Below are 14,822 nucleotides of genomic sequence, written 5' to 3' on the forward strand. Positions count from 1 at the left end.
CCAAGGCCAGATGTTGCCTGTTTGAGAGATTTTAGGAAAGTCTGAAGCAAGAGCCAAGGTAGGCCCCTTTGTACAGAAAATCCACTGGTAATAGTTTGGGTTGGCCTTCAAGTTGGGTGGGGTGGGGTCTCAGGGAATCATCAGGGCAGGGCAAACAGTGATAGCCAGGTTGTTGGAGACTCAGATATGGCACTAGCCTGCTAGCTTTGCAGGGAAGGGCTCAGAAAAGGAACAATGGCTTTTGCTGACACTTCTTTCTCGGAGGAAGCTATTCCTCCAGCTCTTGTTCTGATGCCTGACAGTTCAGTTCCTCCCTTACGTCCCTGGTACCTTTCAGTGGGAGCTCAGTGGGAGTGGGCCCTTTAAGAGGAACTGCCTGGGACTCCTGAAGCCCTCCGTCTCACAAAGCCACAATTCCTACTGGATTTTGCAGCCAAAAGTTAGGGGGACTTCCTGGTACTGGAACACTGGGCTGGGGGACCTGATACAGGACTGTGACGCCTTGTTCCTCAGGGGGGAGCAAGCCCAGATATCTCCACAGCCCAGATAATCTCTCCTGATTTTTATCTGCCACCACAGCCCCTCCTACCAGTCTTGATGTGGCTGCCTCTTTGTATCCTTAGTTGTAAAACTTCTGGTCACCTAAATTTCAGACGGTTCTGAATGATGGTGGTTCTGTACATCAGTTGTAATTTTGATGTGGTTGTGGTAGGTTTCTAGTATTGCATTTACCTACGCCACCATTTTGACCAAAAGCTGCCTTCTATTCTTTTAACAGGCCTTTTACAGAGCAAAAATTTTTCATTTTATGAGATCCAGTTTATCTGTCTTTTATGGGTTGGTCTCTTCTAGAATTTAAAGACACTTTGCTTAACCTTATATCCTGAAATTTTTCTGAAAATTTTAACGTTTTACATTTATTTTACTTTTTTATGATTTGTAATCAGTAAATTAAGGAGACACTCATACATTTCAAGAATTGCTTAAATGCCAATATACAATTTTAAGCTTGTGAACATTACTTTTAAATATCCAATTTAAGCTAATGATCATAATTTGCTGTACAGTTATTTTGGAGCTTAAGTTACATGGTTTAAAGTAAGCCTGTAACATACCTAAAAACATACCTTCTTATCGCATACATGCCAATTACTTCTCCATGTAAAGGTATCATAATTCTAACTTTGAAGTTAGCCTGCCCCGGAAGTCACTACTCTGAGGCTTATTTGAACTGGTCCAAAGAGAAGGGAAAAAACTGTAACCAAGGACTGATATAGTTATACATACTAAAAAAAAGATGGCATGGCAAAAGGGAATGCAATTCTATAAGTGCAAGCCCTTCAAGAAGCATCTTATTATGATAAACTCCTTCTTTAGAAAGATACTAGTTCTATCACTGATAACACAGGCTAAATTATATGGCATGCCATCTTCAAATAACAGTTGCGGCAATAGAATAAATGCAGAAGTATCACAATTAATCCTACTTAATACAGACTAACACTTCTCTCAAAGTAAGTACTTTGTCTGATTGGCAGTTAAATACAGAATTTTAACTTCATAGCTTACCGATTAAAGGTCATAGACCAAAGTCAGTACATACCTAGCATTTCTGCCTAAGCTATTCCATGTACATAGCTGAAATTAATTACAAAGTATGTCCTAACAAATGCTAGGGGAATTTTTTTGTTTAAATTTCCAGAGAAATGGAGGGAGAAAGAGAGGGAAAGAAACATCAATCTGTGGTTGCCTCTTGGTGCCCCCAGCCAGGGACCTGTCCCACAACCCAGGCATGTGCCCTGACCGGGAATTGAACCAGTGACCCTTTGATTCCCAGGCTGGCACTCAGTCCACTGAGCCACACCAGCCAGGGCACTAGGGGAAATTTTTTTTTTAAGTAGTTGTTAACTGTTAAGACACTACTGTAGTTGAATGTTATTCCAAAAACAACAGCAAGTAGTGAGCATATTATTATAGTCTTTCACTCATTCACTATTGTATGTAAAATGCCACTAGTAAGTGTTATTCACTGGCCCTGTTAAGAGGTCTGACCCTGAACACCACCCCTGAGATGATGTTCACCATCCTTATATGCTTTTTCATTGTAATGGCTCCATCTTTCTCAATTTGGATCAAAGTCTACCATCTCTGCCTGGTCCATTTTCATCAGTATCTTCTATTTCTTTTCATGTGATAGTCTTTTCTATCAGAGAGAGTTTATTGCGAGAGAGAAAGGTATTCTCAGGAAAGTTTACCTTAAATTTGATGATCATATAGTCTATGATAAATTGGCATGCTTTCATCTTGCAAACATCTGATATCTCCGTATTTGACAATATAACCTGGAAGAGAGGTGATAACTGTGAAGAGTAGTTATTGGCTTATGGAAGCCACACAGTACTTCAACTAGCTCTATGTCCATACACATGAAAAAATGTACTCCTTGTCAAGTGAAAACAGCATGTTCCATCTGATCTAAAACAACGACTATCTTCTGGCTCCAGTCCTGGTTCTTTTTTTTTTTTACCTCCCCATAGAATATTATGTACTGGCCGTCTTTCATGCCTTTGTCAATATGAACTTCTAGATTCTTTTCTTGAACTGTCTTCCTTTTATTGAAGCTTTTGCATCTGTCTTTAGGACTGATCTGTTCCCCATGGCCCTGGCATTCCATGCACACAAGCTGAATTTGCTGAACTGTTCCAGGTCCCATCTGATGAATTCTCACTTGCATTCCCAGTACCTCAGCAGTTGGGATAGCACTCTACTACTCTTTTCTCACCACATTGGCCTTCACATTTGTCATAAATCACATTCTTTTGCTGAACCAAATTTCCTGTTGCACCATTATAGAAACCTAAGGTTACTGAGAGCTGATGCACAACATTTTTACCACTCCTTTCTCTCTGCATCCTTTCTCCTCCAAAAAACATATCAAAGATGTCCATGAGAGAGCCAAAACTCCTACCTGTTCCACCTTCTTTAATTGCCTGTTTTCCTTTGTCATATAATTCCTGTTTCTTTGCATAATAGACCTCTTCATAAGCTTGAGAAATCTGTTTAAACTTCTCTCCTTCATGTGGTCTTATAAGGTGCTACTTTAAAGTCAGCTTCCTAGAATCGAATTGGATTTGACCCCCCAAATATCATAATTGGTTTCCCTCACCATGTAAAACAAATTTTTTTTTAAAAGATTTTATTTATTTCAGAGAGAAGGGGAAAAGGAGGAAGAAAGAGAGGGAGAGAATTCGATGTGCGAGAGAAACATGGATCAGTTGCCTCTTGCATCTCCCCAACTGGGGACCTGGCCCAAAACCCAAGCATGTGTCCTGTCTGAGAATTAAACTGACAACCTTTGGCTCTGCAGGCTGGTGCCAAGTCCACTGAGCTACACCAGCTAGAGTTGTTTCACCATTTTTGACAGCCAGTGCATGGGCCATGGCTGGTGTTGGGGAGTGGGAAGGAGCCCACTGCTCTGTGCAGCTTGGGCAGCCATGTCCACACTGAGCATTCTGGAAGGATCCCTCAATATTTGTAAAATTTAAATCTGTGAGCTATTTTGGGGTAATTTTTTAATAAGGTGTGAGATTTAGGTCAGCGTTCTTTTTTTGGCTCATGGATGTCCAATTTTGCTTCAGCACTATTTCGTGAAAAGGGCGCATTTTTCCTCTATTGAATTACCTTGCATCTTTGTTGAAAATCAGTGAGGAATATTAGTGTGTATAGGTATTTTTTAAAATAAGGAAAGGTATATAACAGAAGATAAAAGTCACTTCTCTGAAATAATTTTTAATATTTTGTTGTTTTTTTCTAGTCTTAAGTTTGTGTATATGTGCATAAGGTTATGTATTTTTTGTTTAAAAAAAGAAAACTGTTCCTAGCTTTGTTCTCTTTTTATTATGAGCAATTTTCCATTTATGTATAAAAAGACACCATTTTAATGCTTATGTAATTGTTTTACATAGCTCTGCCATAATTTAATATTGATGGGATTTTATGGTGTTTGATTCTTTTTTTTCATGGCTTGGTATTCAGTACAAAATGAGTAGATTCTCAGTTTTCAATTAATTTAGACCTATTCTTCATTTAACTTAAAAAAAACAAAGTTCTACTCTTAACCTACTTTTTAACTTATCTATGCCAAACATTGCAGTATATACTGGTATTGGGCATATTTCACAATTATAAGCTTGTGAGCATTACTTTTAAATATCCAATTTAAGCTAATTATCGTAATTTGCTGTACAGTTATTTTGGAGCTTAAGTTACATGGTTTAAAGTAAGCCTGTAACATTCTAAAAAAATACCTTCCTATCTCATACATGCAAATTACTTCTCCATGTAAAGGTATCATAACTCTAACTTTGAAGTTAAAGATTTTTTTAAAAGATTTTTTAATTAATTTTCTAAGAGAGGAGAAAGGAAGGAGAAAGAGAGGGAGAGAAACATTGATGTGCAAGAGAAACATCAGTCATTTGTCTCTTGCACGTCCTCAACTAGGGACCTGGCCTGCAACCCAGGCATGTGTCCTAACAGGAAATCCAACTGGTGACATACATTTCAGTTTGCAGACCTGAGCTCAGTCCACTGAGCCACACCAGCAGGGCTAATGTATGTCTTTGAATTATATAAGGTAAAGAGATATCAGTCCAACAGTTTACAGAGCACAGTTTCTTCCCACACTACAGGTGTCTCGCCTATCTAAGTCTACATCCTATGTAGGAGCAAGGATTTGAGGCAGATTTCTGGAGGAGAAATGGAATCTAGATGCTATTCTCTTAGCTTTACAAGTTATACATAACAACAGCATTTATGCATCTATCTTGTGCTTAGAACTGTTCTAGACAAAGGGGAGAGGACAAGGAACAAATATATGAAGTCCTGCTTAATATTTTTAGCCTATAAGTAGCACTACCTTTATTCTGGTAAAGGAAAAAACTGAGGCATTCTTTTGTCAGGAGCCAGTGTGCTACTCAGCCTCTTTGCCGTGTAACTTTCTAGGTTTTTTGTTTGTTTGTTTGTTTTGTTTTGTTTTGTGCTTGAGATCTTTTTAAATGATACTTCAAGGGCATACTTTTTTTTCCTAATTGTTCTTTTATTCTTTTACCATATGATAGAATTATTTAAATAAGATCCCTGTATGTACAATTTGACTATTTTGACTACTATTTTGATATTTCTTAAAAATAAGATTTGAGGTGACTTTTTTTGTTTTTTCATGTTTTTCTTATTTATTTTAATAGGATGTGAATACCATAGCTAATAAAAGTAGGAAATCAGATCCAAAGGAGAGAATGAAGAACTCTGTAACTTTTAAGTAATTTAGCATCACTGCTGTGATAGAATATCAGATTTAGCTAAGCTTCCTATGAGCCAAGATTCTCATTATCCTAAATAAACATCACAAGTTCTTTAGAGTAAACAAAAGATTTTTCTAGCATTTAAATTCTAAATGATTTCCAAAATGTGAATTCCCTTATATGAGAGCTACTAAGTAATGAATGGACAGTCTGAGCAGTGGACGGACAGTGTTGTTGATAACAATTTAATAGCACATATTCTGTGGTTCTCAGGCTCTATTTCCCTTTTTTTTGTAATAAAAAGAGGAACGGTACAATATATAAAAACTTAGTGAAGATGGATTATATAGGACAGGCTAATGTGCTTCCAAATAATAGATTTTTTTTGGTACTGTAACTTGACCTAGGGGTAAAATAGACATGGATGGATATAGTATTTTCAGTGTCCCTTAACTGTGATTGTTCTAGATTGAACTTTTTCTAGCTGGGTAGAAGACTGTTTTCAAGATTTTGTTTTCTAATGAAAACATATCAGAATGCCATATCAGAAATCTATTTTGCTTATTGGCACTCTGGAAATCAATTGAAGAAATGGTATGTTTATTATTGTATTAAGAAAGTTGAGAAGTATATGCATCTGATTAAAAAAGGCTGTTTCTTCTCTACAGGAATACTTATTGTTATAAGCTCTGTAGTTTCCTCAGGAGGCAGATTTAGATCTGCTCCTGTCACCTTAATGTAAAAGCTTGACTTAGACCACGAAAAACACCAAAGAATATGGTACAGATGATTTTAGCTTAAGAGATTTTGAAGATTTCCATTCTTGAAATAAGCATTCACATGTCTGCTAGTAATAAAGTGCTCATAGTCCCAGGAAATGCCAAATTTGAGGCAGCATGATGTCCCAGCTTGCTTGACTGAGTTAGCTTTAAAAAGAAAAAAAAAAACTGTGCAGGTAGTTTTTTTTGAGAAAGGTGACTAAGAGTGAGGTATTATTCAACAGTGAATGGTTGCATGTTTGAATATGAGTGACACTGACCTAGATCATAAATTGTAATGTATGGACAATTCCTTTTTTCATAAGTAAAATAGCAGGTTTAGTTATCCTTTAATAGACTTGATTTTTCAAAGCAGTTTTAGTTTCACAGAAGAATTGAGCATAAGGGATTTCCCATATATCCCTGTTCCCACACATGCATAGCTTCTCCCATTATCACTTCCCCCAAAGTGGTACTTTACAATTAATGAACCTCCATTGACAAATCATTATCACCCCAAAGTCCATGGTTTATTTTAGGGTTCACTCTTGGTGTTGTATATTCTATGGGTTTGGACAAATGTATGACATGTATTCATCATTGTAGTATCACAGAGAGTAGTTTTACTGTCCTAAAAATCCTCTGTGCTCTGCCTGTTCATCCTCTCCCCACCACCAGCTCCTGGAAACCTCTGATCTATTCAGTGTCTCTATAGTTGTGCCTTTTCCAGCATGTTGTATAGTTGGAATTGTATGTGTATTGTCTGTTGAGAATGATTTCTTTTTTTTTTTTACTTTGCATTATGCATTAGAGGTTCCACCGTGTCTTCATGGCTTGATAGCTCATTTCTTCTTAGCACTGAATAATCCATTGTCAAGATGTATCACAGTTTGTTTATCCATTTGCCCTACTGAAGGACAGATTTGTTGTTCATAAGTTTTGGCAGTTATTAATAAAACTGTAATAAATATTCATGTAGAGTTTTTTTGGAGATACAAGGTCTTTATTTGCTTGGTATATATACCAAGTAGCATGATTGCTGGATCATGTGGTAATGGTATGTTTAGTTTTCTTTTTTTTTTTATTTACTTTTTGATTCTTTTTTTGAGGGGGGGAGAGAGAGAGAGACATTGATTTGTTGTTCCACCTTATTTATGCGTTCATTGATAGATTTTTGTATGTGTCCTGATGGGGGACTGAACATGCAACTTTTTAGCATATCAAGATGATGCTCCAGCCAACTGAACTACCTGGCCAGGGCTATTTAGTTTTCTAAGAAAGCATCAAGCTGTCTTCCAAAGTGGCTGTACTGTTTTACATTCCCATGAGCATTAAATGAATTTCCTATCCTCACCAGCATTTAATAGTATCAGTGTTACAGATTTGAGCCATTCTAATAGGCCTATAGTGGTATCTCATTGTTTAACTTTTTTTCTGATAACGTATGATGCAGAGGATCTTTTTATACGCTTACTTGCAATACGCTTACTTGCAATCTCTGTATGTTCTTTGGTTAGGTGAATGTTAAGATCTTTGACTATTTTTTAAATTGGATTTTATTTTTTATTGTTGAGATTTCCTAGTTCTTTTTGTATTTTGGATAACAGTTCTTCCCCCCCTGCCCCGCACTTTCTTGGTATTCTTTTTTGTTTGGAGTTTGTTGTGGATAAGTTCTTTTTCAGATATATCTTTTGCACATATCTGCCAGTCTGTGACTTGTCTTATTCTCTTGACATTGCCTTTTGCAGAGCAGAAGTTTGTGAGTTTGGTGGAGTCTAGCCAGCCAGCCAGCCTTCCTCCCTCCCTCCCTCCCTCCCTCCCTCCCTTCCTTCTCCCACCCTCCCTTCTTTCCTTTCTTCCTTCCTCCTTTTCTTTTTTCTTTTCTTTTCTTTTCCTTTCTTTTTTTTTCTGTTTCTTTCATGGATTGTGCCTTTGGTATTGTATCTAAAAAAATCATTACCATACCCAAGGTCATGTAGGTTTTCTTCTACATTATCTTCTGAGAGTTTTATGGTTTTGCATTTTACATTTAGGCCTATGATCCATTTTGAGGTAATTATTGTGACAGGTATAAAATTTGTGTCTAGATTCATTTTTTGGCATGTGGAGGTCCAGTTCTTCTGCACCATTTGTTGAAAAGACTGTCTTTACTCCATTGCAGCGCTTTTAGGACACTATAGTGTGCCCTATTTTTTAAATACATGAAAGTATTTTATGAAATACTTTTGTAAAAGTGGTTGCTTTTTCTCAGAGAAAGGAAGGGTCATTGTGAATTGGGAAGTTATTCTTATGGTTTCCTAACATTTATTTTGATATTGACAGAATATCTGTATTGAAATTTTAGAATGGCACCCAACCATAGACCATGGAATTTTATTGCAAAAAACTCCCAAATCCATGTGTATATGTGTGTGTGTTCTCAACAGGAATATTGAACTTGTAATTAATATCATGTTGGTCCTTGACATTTTTGAACCTAAAGTGTCCTTACACCCATTGAGAAGCATGATGTATGGGAACACTATTATACTTGGAGTGCTAAGACTTACCTTTATTTGTCATTATTTGACCTTTGTTTATATTTAAATGTACATAAAATATCTAATTTAGAGGGATTTCAGAGTTTAGTGTATGTGAATGAACTTGGCACAGAGCACCGAGCCAATTCTTAGCTGCTCTAAAATTTCTCCCTTCCTTTTTCTACAGAGAATTTCCAAGACATTTGTTACCTAGCAAGAGTACTTTCAGAAGTAATATTTGAAAAAAATCAAGACTAAGTCCACACATTATGCATTAGATAAGCCCAAGCAGATATACATATAGGTGGGATGTTTCTACAAATAGCATTTGCAGTGATTAAGACCTGAGACCCTGGAGCCAATAGAGCTGAGCTTAGGATCTCTACTGGGCTACCTCCCTAATACAGGTTTTCCCCACTATCTGAAAGCAGAGCATTCCTCTGTAACCTTTCATAAGCCTAAATAGCATGAAGTGAAGCAGCATTTACCACTTATTTATATGGGAAAAAGTTTTTATCATTCCCTGACCCCTAACATAACCTACCACATCATACCAAATAGTACATAAAACCTTTATTTCACTTACCATGATTGAACTGCTTAGTTATGTCCTGTTTTATGCTACACCTAATACCCTTTCGAGCTCTCTTAGGTTTTTCTGATACCTTAGAACACATCTTGCTAACAGATGCACAGAATAAATCAAGATAAAGTACATACGCTTAAAGTCACAGTTCAAAGTATGGCAGCTTGACTTGGAGATACTGAGTGTATTTCCTAGGGAAGGAGCTTGACAACGCCACTTACCTGCTTGGGTGCAAGCTGCATCTATAATGGCTCACTGCAGAACAAATGCTGAACACTTTTTGGTTTTTGCCTTTTTTCATAAAAGCAAAAATCCTCTTTGAATTTCTTTTGGTTAACAAAAAACAGTACTAATGTGAGTCTTTCCTAAAAGTGTAAAAGCAAAGTTGCATAAAGCAAACTTTCAAATGGGGCGTGGGGGGAGCCCTGTATAAGCTAATTAAGCAACATGCTTCCCTCATCTGCGGAGTGGGTATAAAACTAGAATCGACTTTACAGGATTATTCTGAGTAATAAATGAGATTATTCATGTAAGCATTTAGCAGAGCACCTAGTGTAGAGTAGCAGTCTCAATGTTCTTTTTGTTTTTATTTGTATTATCAACCAGTGAGAAGAATCACTACACTTCAGTTTAAATTCTGACTTTAAGACAGCCACTTATAATTACAAATGTTAACAGGAATTTCTCATTCCACTTTGGTTAAATGCAATAGTTCAGGAAAGTGCACTACAGCAGCGATTTTCAACCTTTTACATTTCATGGCACACATAAACTAATTATTAAAATTATGCAGCACATCAAAAATATATTTTTTGCCAGCCTGAAAAAAATAGGTAAAATTTTGATTCATTCATACCAGACAGCTGTCATTGTGTTGGCTGTTGTCTTTTTTTTTATTTGACAGTCTGAGGGAAAAGAGGTCAGTGCTCCTGACTAAATAGGTATTGCGTGTTTTAAAAATTCTCGTGGCATACTCATTGAAAATTGCGGCACAACAGTAAAATAATTAATGTTTTAAACTGTATGTTCTCTACTATAGTGATTTCTTACTAACACCAGATTTCTTCAGAACTCAAACATTGTTGTCCCGTATAATAACAACAGTGATAATAGTGTTCTTTCTGGTGATGAGACATCTCACCAGAATGTTTGTTTCTTGCTTTCTAGCAGATTCTTAACCATGTGCCATTTTAACTATTTATTGCCTTTTAGCCTGACTTTTTAAAATGAATTTGTCATGTATACCCTATTATATTTATAAGCCCTTTGAGATCAAAGAACCACAAGTGATACTTTATGTTATCACAGCCCCTTAGTAGCGAGGCAGTCAGTAAGTAGGTGACTAAATGATGTGGTTAAGAAATAAAAGAAAAAGTAATGTTTGATTATTAGAAGAAAATTAAATTTTTGTTTTTCTTCTAGTCTTCTTCGTATATGATGCTATTTTACTTAAAAAGTAAAGGGACCTTTAACTCCAAGGAATGTTTAGGATGGCTTAATAGAATTATAAAATTATACTTAAAATATTCATCTGAATCCCACTAAAAGTATCTTTTAATAAATAATAGTTTCATCATACGATGCTATTTTTAAACTTTACTTACAAGTGTTAATACTTCAGTTTTTAAAATCTTCCCGTAACAAAATGTCAAGAGTGGTCCGATTTTCTTTGGAATGTTTGTAATGTTTATAATCATACCCAAGCTAAGTTAACCCCAAAGCAAACACATTAGCTTCACAGAGGTATGAGGATTTCGAACTATTCTCTCTTGTGGTATTTTGTTTGTTGTGTTTTGTTTTGCTGATTCCTACTTCTTTTCTGTTCTTTGCTCATGATTGCTTCTCAATAGCTTCTCTTCTCTTAAACTTACAAAAAATATGCTTATAAAGAAATTCATGTTAAAGAAATTAGAGCCTTGTCTTCTCCAGTTGAATTTGCATTTTAATAGAGGTTTTTGGAGAGGATCCAAAATAAATAAATAATGTTGGAATTTGAAGCACTGTGGCACAGTGTTCAGAATTCTCAAATCAGATCATGCTTTTCAACAGTTTTGGCTCAGTTTCTTGGGTAGTATATACACTGCATTTAAAAAAAAACATAATAGTGGTATTAACTGGTGTTCTGGTTTGTTTCTTTTTTTAAGAGTTACCTCTCAACTGAGTTATAATTCACATACAGTAGAATTTTCCTGTTTAAAGTGTACGGTTTGGTAATTTTTAGTACATATCTAGGGCTCTGCAACCATCATCACTAATTACAAAACCATTTATTACCCTACCCCTCGCTTTAGAAACCCTTATCCATTAACAGCCACTCCTGTTTCCCTCTGCCCCTGACCCTGGCAACCACTAATCTACTTTCTGTTTCCATTAATTTGCCTATTCGAAACGTTTCATAAAATTGGAATCGTATGCTATTTGGCCTTTAGTCTGGTTTCTTTACCACAGCATGTTTTCAAAATTTATCCATGTCATATCATGTATCTCAGTAGTTCACTCTTTTTACATCTGAGTAGTATTCTATTGTATGGATATACAACATTTTATTTATCTAACATTCGTTGATGATTATTAGGTTGTTTTTACTTTTTGGCTGCAGGTTGTTTTTACTTTTTAGCTGCCGTGAGTAAGTCTGCTGTGAGCAGTAGTTGCAAGTTTATCTGAAAACATGTGTTTTCAATCCTCTTGGTTATGTACCTAGGAGTGGAATTGATGGGTCATATGGTAATTATGTTTAACTTTTTGGAGGAACTGCCAAACTGTTTTCCAAAAGTGACTGTATGAATTTACGTTTCCATCTGTAATGTATGAGATTCCAGTTTCTCCACACCTTCCCTGACACTTGTTACTGCCTTTCTTTTTCATTATAGCCATTGCTAGCTGGTGTAAAATTTTATCATTGTCGTTTTGATTCACATTTCCCTCATGATGCTGAGCATCTTTTCACATGCTTATTAGCCATTAACATATTTTTGGAAAAAAGCCGATTCACATCTTTTGCCCATTTTTAAGTTTTGTTATTTCTTTTTATTGCTGAGTTATAGAGTTTTTTATGTGATTTAAAAATATTTTCTTTCATTCTGTGGGGTTTTTTTTTCACTTGGGAGATAAGACTGCTGTTCTGTTTAATTTTAATGGGAATATCTAGTATTTCTTCTATTTTCTTGAACATGATGCTGATGTTTGGGTTTTTTTACTGAGGAACTGTGCTGTTTCTAGTTTACCAAGATTTTTGTCAGGAATGTTAGATTCTCTTTTGGCAGTGTCAAGAAGATTCATTCACCTCCACCCCTTTTGTGTAATGTATTGTTAATAGATTTTTTTCATGTTTATTCCTCTTGGCATTCTTGCAATTTATTGTTGTTAGTCATTTGTAATATTATTACTGTATTTGAGTTTCTCCTATGTAATTTAGGATTTTTGAAGTATTCTTGAACATGAATAATATATGGATATTTATGTTAATTTTGATAGGTGTTTGTATCAAAGTTATGTTGAATTTGTATCATGAATTGGGAGCATAATGAGTCCTGAACCTCGTGATTAAATAGCATCCCTTGAAAGTCTGCAAGTCCTTAGTGTCTTTTGGAGAAGTAAATTATGGACAAACACTTAAATTTCACCCGTGATTTTCTGTTTCTTGAGACAGTTTTGTAATTTATATTTTATAGAAAATCATCAAAATTTAAAATATATTACTATATATTTGAACTTAGTATAAAAATACACCTTTTTGTTTTGCAGTAAATGCTAAAGTCATGTGTTTAGTCCAAAATACATAAGTATTTTTTATTCATGTTATTAAATTTCCATTCTGATTCCTACAGGTGTGTTTTGTATCATTAGATTTGCTGGGAAATTGTTTATTCTTAGTGTTTATATTCTTTTACTCCCACCAAAAACAGAACCAGCTCTTGGATTCATTCATTATTTTTACTCTTTCTTGTTTCTAAATCATGACTTCCTGCTTTTTTCCTTTAAATCCCTCCACTAAATAGAGATATTCTGGCTCACCTCTGATTTTAACCCAAGGTACAGAAACAGTACATGAGGGTCCAGAGTGACTTCAGGCTGCTCTTCCTAGTGAAAGAGAGCCCCAGGGATTCCTCTGCTAGGGGAGGTTGGCAAGACCAGGAAACAAGCATTGGCTAGTAGTTAATGTCCAAAGAGGCAGTTCCCAATCTGTGGGAGACAGAAGCAGATGGATAACAGCAGCTCACCTCTCATCCTATAGGCAGACAATTCTGTGAGACCTGTGTGCTTCTCAGAAAGTTTAAGTAGAATGAGCCCCGGTGGTTCTGAGGGATGATCTTGATAATGTGCCATTCCTTATTTTGACTTTCCCTCTATTTGAATTTCCCTCCAGAATTTCCCTCTTTTCAAATTCTCCCTGCTCCCTCAGGTCATTTCCTGGACAGAAGACCTCCACTCAAGTCCTTCTCTCAGCCTTTGCTTTTGGGAGAGCCCAAACTAAGGCAATTGTCATTAGAGTACTTTTTATTTAAAGAATTGATAGTGACGCTGACCGAATAGCTTGGTTGGTTGAGCATCACCCTCAATATGCCAAGATTTAGGTTTGATCACCAATCAGGACATATAAAGGACTCAACCAATGAATGCATAAATAAGTAGAACAACAAATTGATGTTCCACTCCTCTCTCTCTCTTCCTCCTCCGTACCCCTCCCTAGACCCATTCTTCTCTAAAATCAGTAAAGAAAACACAGTAGTTGATAGTATTCAGGACTTGAATCTGGATACTGAGTGGCTTTAAGAACAATTGATGGAATAATTGAAGGCAGTTTGTGCTGTATATAGACAAAAGGGAGCACAGAAATGGATTGATTGGTGGCTGGAGAGATGTCTTCAGGAGAGGTCCTTTTTAAAATGGGAGGAAAAATATAGCATATGGCTGCGCTGCACGTATTCAAAATCAGTTGTCCCGGAGAGTAGTTTAGAGTACTGGAATTCCCCTTGGTTTATTTGACCATCGTGTTCTGTTCTCATCAAGGCTCTCCAGGTCATGCCTAAAGAGTTTAAGGAGGAAAAGAAATTGTTACAAGTCATTAGCAGATGCTATGGAGATTGGGAGTTACTTTGGCATAAAGATGAATATGAGGAAGTAAGGAGAGATACAAGAATACACACAAGAAAATTAATCTGCCACAGGATTGTGTGTTATGGGAGAAGGTTTAGAATCCAGTAAAGACTTTGTGAGAAATATATTTCTAGGTTTGAAATAATGCCAAGATTGAATTTTCTTATCACATTAAGCAATGTTATTGTGAATGTATGTTTGTGATACATATTGCCACAAATGTTGCCTTGCACAGCTTTTGTGGACCTATTGTTGAATAGAACCAAGTATATGTTAGAAATTTACACAGACTCCAGCATTCCTTTTTCTGCCTTGTTTTACCTTCCCTACGTTTGGTTATGAGCCATATTGAGCTGCTTTCTTTCCTTGCTCTCCCTCTACTTCCTCTCTGATTATAGAATGATCTAATGTTGGGCTTTCAGAGTTAAGTAAACCAATTAGTTCTGTGTGAGATATTTGTATTTGTAGTCTTATTTCTAATGGTGGAATGAAAGTTTTTTTTCCTATAAAAATAATTAGGTCCACTCCTTCCACAAATTAATGTCATTCCTCCTAAACTGAG

General features: G+C 36.0%; 1 protein-coding gene and 1 pseudogene across 6 annotated transcripts in view; one reads left to right on the forward strand and one right to left on the reverse strand.

Annotated features, from left to right (window-relative positions):
- The window catches only part of ERBIN (erbb2 interacting protein), a 125,308-nt gene that overhangs the window by 24,318 nt on the left and 86,168 nt on the right, over positions 1–14,822 (forward strand). The window lies entirely within an intron of this gene.
- Positions 2,039–3,169, reverse strand: LOC129074586 (dnaJ homolog subfamily A member 1-like; annotated as a pseudogene).

This window comes from Pteronotus mesoamericanus, unplaced genomic scaffold (genome assembly GCF_021234165.1).
Source record: "Pteronotus mesoamericanus isolate MK-2021 breed Mesoamerican mustached bat unplaced genomic scaffold, CSHL_Meso_final contig_50, whole genome shotgun sequence".
Taxonomy (NCBI): domain Eukaryota; kingdom Metazoa; phylum Chordata; class Mammalia; order Chiroptera; family Mormoopidae; genus Pteronotus; species Pteronotus mesoamericanus.